The sequence below is a fragment of the Citrus sinensis genome, chromosome 3, assembly GCF_022201045.2.
Source record: "Citrus sinensis cultivar Valencia sweet orange chromosome 3, DVS_A1.0, whole genome shotgun sequence".
NCBI lineage: Eukaryota > Viridiplantae > Streptophyta > Magnoliopsida > Sapindales > Rutaceae > Citrus > Citrus sinensis.
In genome coordinates this window covers 33,899,519-33,905,518 of record NC_068558.1, presented here as the reverse complement: position 1 = coordinate 33,905,518, position 6,000 = coordinate 33,899,519, and the positions used below count along the sequence as shown (strand labels likewise).

General features: G+C 39.2%; 1 protein-coding gene across 4 annotated transcripts in view; it reads right to left on the bottom strand.

Annotated features, from left to right (window-relative positions):
• Positions 1-6,000, bottom strand: part of LOC107174248 (putative disease resistance RPP13-like protein 1) — a 64,579-nt gene continuing 58,579 nt past the window's right edge. The window contains exons 3-11 of one of the 4 annotated variants that reach the window (XM_052436511.1): positions 4,623-4,821; positions 4,455-4,502; positions 4,244-4,327; positions 3,952-4,160; positions 3,793-3,885; positions 3,416-3,687; positions 3,163-3,225; positions 2,599-2,820; positions 1-2,479 (exon numbers count right to left, since the gene is read on the bottom strand). The gene's annotated coding sequence lies outside the window, so the exon portion shown is untranslated. Of the gene's footprint in view, positions 2,480-2,598; positions 3,688-3,792; positions 3,886-3,951; positions 4,161-4,243; positions 4,328-4,454; positions 4,503-4,622; positions 4,822-6,000 lie in introns of all 4 variants that reach the window. The other 3 variants (XM_052436512.1, XM_052436510.1, XM_052436509.1) reach the window with 3 other exon arrangements.

Sequence of the window (6,000 nt, the reverse complement as noted above, 5' to 3'; positions counted from 1 at the left end):
GAGAGAGAAGAAGAAATATTTTCCATTTCCTTGCTTTCTATGACGTGTTCCCCTCTACATATATCTTTTACCCCTTAACATTACACGTGTAACTAACCAACAAATGAATGATTCAAAGAAAAAACAGTCACAACAAAATAACAAAATCACAGCTGCCATCTTTTCCACTCTCTTTGTGCCTTCTCAAATATTCCTTAGGTAATGTAATCTTTGAGGTATGTTGGTGCCCTGCGCATACGAGCTAGACCTTTTGTGTGCTCCTCAACCAGCTGGGCTTCTTTCTCTGTTTCCCATGCTGACTTGTCATTAATCTCGGGCAAGGTTGTATCATTCCCCATCCCTTGAAAATTTACATTGTCCTCAAGGTGAAGCTCGGGATATAACTTGTAAAACTCATCATAAGCCTCCCCCAGGACACACTCCTCATCATCAGTACCCATCAACAACAAGAAGTTGCTGCGGCAGCGATGGTTTGCACTATATTTCTGATCACAATTATAACATAACCCTTTTTCTCTTTTATCCCGTAACTCAGCTGGAGTAAGTCGACGGATTGGTAAATTTGGGGTTGGTAATAATGGAGGTTGAGATGGTGGTTTTGGTGTAGTAATAACAGGGGCAGCAAGAGTATTGGTATTTTTAAAAGTGGAAGAGTTTGATAAAACAGGGGAAAAATTTTGTGGAGCTTGCGGTGTAGTAGGAGACCACTTTGACCAAGAACGACTGGTTGTTTTAGCTTCATCAGATCTAGCCTCATAGGCTCTAGCAAGAGCAGAGGCTTCCATGAGCGAAGTAGGTCGAGTAAACAACAACTCACGACGGATATCGGGTTTTAAACCCGTGATAAAGAAACTAATTAACAAAGGCTCAGATATACCAGTAACTTTGTTCATTAAGTCTTCAAAAGCATACTGAAATTCCGCAACTGTGGTGGTCTGTGTTAACTTTGAAAGATTCCCTTGATGGTCTTCATACATGGAAGCTCCAAAGCGACTCTTAAGACTGACCAAAAAACTTCGCCATGTGGTTAAGAGATTGTTAGCTTTCATCCATTGATACCAAGCAGCGGCTCTCCCTTCCATGTGAAACGATGCAATGCGAAGACGCAAATTATCTGGGGTCCCATGGAGGTCAAAAAACTCGTTGATGAGAAAATCCCACCCGGTCGGATCTGAGCCGTCAAACTTGGGAATGTCCATTTTCATGGAACGTAAAAGCGGGGAAAAATCTATGCCCCCAGCAGAACCCTCTGTAAACGCTGACATCAGCTCCGATGGTCGTGAAGGGCCACTCAAAACGCCGACAGACCCACGGATTTGAGATTGTAATTCCTCAAAACGGGAGTCTACAGTGGACATGTATTGTTGTAAGGTCTGATGCACAGAGAGTGTTTGATTCTCAAGGAGCTCCTTCATGGCGGAAAGAACTCCAGAATCAATCGTCTTTGTTGTCTCGGTCATGGTGGATTTTTTTTTTTTTTTTGAAGAAGAAGAAGAAGGAGAAGAAGACAATGAAAGCACCAATTGATACAACTCTGCAACTCAGAGTTTATATCCTAGATTTACACTTTTCGAGTAAGTGCTGACTCCCGCAAAAAGAAGCAAAAAGAATTGAAATTAATTGGAGAAACAGAGATTGCAGGAGAAGACGGAGAGAGAAGAAGAAATATTTTCCATTTCCTTGCTTTCTATGACGTGTTCCCCTCTACATATATCTTTTACCCCTTAACATTACACGTGTAACTAACCAACAAATGAATGATTCAAAGAAAAAACAGTCACAACAAAATAACAAAATCACAGCTGCCATCTTTTCCACTCTCTTTGTGCCTTCTCAAATATTCCTTAGGTAATGTAATCTTTGAGGTATGTTGGTGCCCTGCGCATACGAGCTAGACCTTTTGTGTGCTCCTCAACCAGCTGGGCTTCTTTCTCTGTTTCCCATGCTGACTTGTCATTAATCTCGGGCAAGGTTGTATCAGAGATGCAGTTTAATTCCCAGACTTACAAGGCTTGCCCCAAGGTGTGAATGAACACCTTCCATTGTTACCGCTACTTTTGCTTCGTTCAACATGAGGGTGATCAACTGGAATCATGGCTACTCCTCTAACCACAGCTCTTCGACCCAACCAACTTCTCTGACCTGCCTTACTAAGCTTTTTAGCTCCATGGCTGGGGTTAGACACTGTACCAATGGTGGCGCGACATCTAGGGTCAATCACTTTCTCATTTCCACAACGTAGCCTAACTAAGCAATACCTTGAAGTGGGTTCTTTCTCAAAATCTTGGTTAACGTCCCTGCAGCTCGAACTAGCTTCCCACCTTGAGCTGGGTTTACGTCAGTGTTGTTGATGATGGTCCCAATACGCACACAAGCAAGTGGCATGCAGCAACGGGAGCCATCTGTCTCATTATCTTATTGCGCGCTGTATCTGTTTTTGGTTTTTCTTGTTTTGAAGGATCACCAACTGACTCAGTTTCTGCGGAAACACAGAGGCAATATAATATAATTCAAACTTGGAGGATTAAAAGAGAGATTCCATAACTAGACAGACAAGAGTAGTATTGTAGTTAAGAATGGAAAGACGGAGAGGCCAACCGAAGAGTGTCAATGAAGCTGAGCATTTTTGAACCAAGCCATTTCTGCACTGGCAAGAAATCATTCCATGCGAATTCATTTTCAAGCTACTCACATCTGGTTGTGTACTCCTTACAACATTCTCACGGTTGTACTCTCAGATCATTCCACATATGGGTAATGCGGCCAGGAATTTTCAAAACCATCATTTTGAAAATGATGTTGGTACCTTCTGTAAAGCATCTTAGAAAACAAATGTGATTTCAGCAAACTTGAAATAAAAGAACACAGAATCTTTCATTTCCCAAAGAAACATACAACAGGGATATGATTTTATAGGCTGCAAGTACAAACTTTCTCCTCAAAATTGAGTCTAAAGCTAATGTATCCCCAGTTTATTCTATGTTTGGCAATGGTAGAAATTTCAATGCAATGAATTCTCAGGAGTGATCAGAGATCTCTATTTGTTCTGTTTTATGAAAACAGAGACGTATTTCCATCACATTTTCGGGATCAACTCAGATGCCTTCGATCCGTGCATTGTCATAAGTGAGAAACATGGTTAAAGCATTCATTTGGTCTCACCTATTAAGAGCTGCATGCCTGCATCCAAGTCTGGATCTTCCTCGTAGTCTTCAACAGATCAATCTAATGTTGAACAAATAATCAAAAGAAAAAACGACAGCAAACCAAAAAAATAAAAAATAAAAGAACGCAGTTAGCACAGTCAGCTACTATAATCAGGCTTCTTAATCAGAGTATCAACTTATCAACTATATCCCAAACAGAAAAAAATTGAAACTATACTAAGCTCACAAATTTCTTAATTACCACTTACCAGCATGAGCTCATTGAGCCTATTTATAATCAATGCTCCTCTCATGCTTCTCACTGTTTGAATTGATTCCAACAGATCTTTTGTTTCCTCTGATAGCCACCATCATGACATTAACTGTTGATGAAATGGATGATTGACCTGACTAGTCTCTAAGTCCAGCTTGATAGTGTCATTTGCATCATTATTTCAGCTGATTGAAGCAACGCAAACCTAGTCTTGGTGTTGTAGTTCTTGGTGTTGGTGGCTTTTGAAGTATACAACATCCAACAAGCCTGCAGGGTAGTTCTTAACAGTTTTAAAGCTTTGCATCCACAAACCATTTCGCTGCATCAAAATTGCAAACACTTAACAATAATTGCGGGCATAAGTGTACTCACAGGTTTTCCATTGTGAAGAATCAAGGCTTGGGAGCAAGTGCATCTTGAAGCTTGTCAAGTTTGTTAAGCATCTTGAGATGCTTCTCCAAATCTCTGGGAAATGATGTGTTTTTAAGTCACAAGCAAAACAAATAAAGGCAAGTTAAATGCAAAAGGTACCTCGGATACTGCAACTGCTGTATCATTTCAAAATTTGAAATGCATCATTTCTGCTTCAGAACATGGCTTTGCCTTGTACCATATTTTCTGGGACAGGTGCTGTTTTGAATCAGACCAGTATTTGGTCTCAGGAAGTGCAGGCATTTCTTCAAGGATTCATCTACGGCAGAAATGTTACCAAATACTCCACTCCAAGCATTCATCCTTAACTACACAGAGAAACATTCATTAGATATGCTACCGAAGAAAGAAGGCAAGGTTGTCCGGAAGAAAAAATAAGTACACATCTTACCATCATTAATTTCAAAATCCAACGATTAAAAACAGTTAATTGCATGCATCAGAGTATGCGCGCTCCAAATGTTATACTCCAATTCTGCTTTAAAATAAAAATAAAAAATGAAATAATTGACAAAAATCTGCAATCTAAAATTTTGATTGAAGTGCTGTCAATGGCAATAAATTTTAAGATAAAAGTTATAATTTCATCTGTGAGTAATTACCTTAACAAACACCGATAGAAAGCAAATAGCCTCAACGCACTATCTGACCTGTGAAAAAGAAAACAAGTGAGTGGCATTTTCAATTATACGGAACTCCAAAATTTTGAAAAAAAAAAAGGAAAAACACGAATAGGAGATTGTCAGAGTGGATAATAGAAATCAGCTGACCTTAATAAGAGAATCAACACCTCTGACTCTGGATCGTATATGAATTTTCCATCTATCATAACCCAAGGGATGCGAGCAAGTTTGGGCCGCTCTTTTCCTCGACCTCGGGAAATGATGTGAGATTTGTGCAATTCCCGATCCACAAAAATCGAAGAGAGGCGAGGCTTTGAAAACCCATTGAAGACAGAAATTTCAATTTCTGAAATCCCAATGGGGACAGATGAGTTAGAGAGGTGAAAGCCAAGACTAGAATCCTGCCGATGAAGGCTATGTATTTTTACTAGATCAAAAATTAAAAAAGCATCAAAATATCTGAAATCTAAAATGTCGATATATCTACCATCTAAGAAATTGACAAATTTTGCATATTTCTTGTAATTGCCCTTATCTTTCACCCATAAATAACCACAGCAGTTGAAAAGTCAATGAGTAAATAAAATTCTGTTGACTTTAAGATCACAGATGAAATGTTCGTTCATCCATTATGTTTTCACAAAAATCCCATTCACATCCTCCAATTCTTGATTGAAACTCTCAGCTTGCGTGATCTGGGGAAAATACTTTGGATTAAAAAATCGTCTATCTGTTGGTATTAAATTTTAAGATAAGTGTTATAATTTAATCTGCGATTAAAAGGTAAATAGCCTCAACATACAATCTGACTTGTGAAAACGGAATCACGTGAGTGACTGCAAAATTATTATTTTAAAAAAAATAAAAAAGGAGGAGCTTGTTATAGCGGATAATACAAATCAACTTACCTTAATAGTAGAATCTACTCCTCTGATTCTGGATCGTATATGAATTTTCTGTCTATCTCAACGCCAGGGATGTGAGCAATTTTGGGCCACTCTTTTCCTTCATCTCTTTTGCACGCTTTTTTAAGCTTTGGACAATCCTCAATTTCTAAGTCCAAAAGTGAGGATGGAAGGCCCACCTCTGGGAATGATGTGAGATTCGGGCAATTCCAGATCCACAAAGATTGAAGAGAGGTGAGGCTTTGAAAACCCGTCGAAGAGAGAGATATCAATTTTTTGAATTCCAAAAGATGCAGATGAGTGAGAGAGGTGGGCAGCGTCATTCCTATTGCCTCGTCTGGAAAACACTCTGCTTCATCATCACATCCAATAATTTGGAGGTATTGAAGAGAGGTAAGCCTGTGCAACCCCCACTGGACGAGTGTCTTATACATTTTGAAATCTCCAATTCTAAGTGATGTTAGATTGGTAGGAAAACCTTCTTCTGGAAACGATACAAGATTTGGACACATCTGTATGCTTAAATCTAGAAGAGAGTTGAGTTTGTGCAAATCATTGGGCAAGGCTTCGAGCTTGTCACAATAAAAAATTAAAAAACTTGAAATGGCGTTGGGAAGCCC